This window comes from Otolemur garnettii, unplaced genomic scaffold, assembly GCF_000181295.1.
Source record: "Otolemur garnettii isolate 467f Iridium unplaced genomic scaffold, OtoGar3 scaffold00002, whole genome shotgun sequence".
Classification (NCBI taxonomy): domain Eukaryota; kingdom Metazoa; phylum Chordata; class Mammalia; order Primates; family Galagidae; genus Otolemur; species Otolemur garnettii.
The window spans coordinates 30,271,681-30,272,673 of NW_003852397.1; the positions used below are offsets into that span (position 1 = coordinate 30,271,681).

The window sequence follows — 993 nt, forward strand, 5'->3', positions numbered from 1 at the left end:
AGCCGAAGAGTTTGAGATTGCTGTGAACTATAATACCACAGCACCCTACCAAGAGTAACAAAGTAAGACTGTGTCAAAAGACAGAAAGAAAGATTAGAGTAAGAAATGACATGCATATTATACAACCTTTTAGAAAACTTCAGAAAGAGGAATAATTTTCTAGCTTGCTGTCTGGGGAACTCTGATTTAACATATACATATTTGCCTCCTCTTAGCACACTATTCACCAGTGTATTGGAGGCCCTCACCAGTGTAGTGGGGCAAGGCAAAATAAATGAAAAGGCATAGACTAAAAGGGAAAAATAAAAATTATCTCTATAACAAATGACATACTTGTTTACATAGCATTCTACAGGAATCTATAAAATTATTACTAAGACTAAGTGAATTTAACAAAGTCAAAGCATATATGTATTTTTTAATTTACCAATATTTTATTAGGCAATTTTTCAAACATATAGTACTGTTGAAAGAATTATACAGTGATCAGCCATATAGCCACCACATATATTTCACAATTTTTTTTCTTCTTCACATGTATGGAATTTGTTTGTAGGGAGGCCACAAGGTTTGTGCCCTTCATCCCAATGATCCCAAATTCCTGTTGGGTGTGTTATAAACAGGGGAGCCATTTTTCAGGCACCTTGCTCTAAGCATACCTATATACACACATACATATATATATATATTTTTTTTTTTTTTTTTCAGAGCAAGGGGCTTCTTGTTCTAAGCACACCCATATACAGATACAGGTATATACTCAGAGCAAGGGGCCTGAAAAAATTTAATATAATAAATATATATATATTTACATACAAGAGCAAATAATTGGAAAATAAAATTTTAAACAATTTAATTAGCCACACTAAAGAAAAAAGAAAGATCCTTACTGTTTAAACTTAACAAAAGTCAGGCGGCACCTGTGGCACAAAGGAGTAGGGCGCTGGCCCCATATGCTGGAGGTGGCGGGTTCAAACCCGGCTGTGGCCACAC

At 34.8% G+C, this 993-nt stretch overlaps 1 non-coding gene across 1 annotated transcript; it reads right to left on the reverse strand.

Annotated features, from left to right (window-relative positions):
- Window positions 1–533: 533 nt before the first annotated feature.
- LOC111725823 lies at window positions 534–662 on the reverse strand. The gene has a single exon (XR_002773789.1). It is a non-coding gene; the product is annotated as a small nucleolar RNA SNORA11 (small nucleolar RNA).
- Window positions 663–993: the final 331 nt, after the last annotated feature.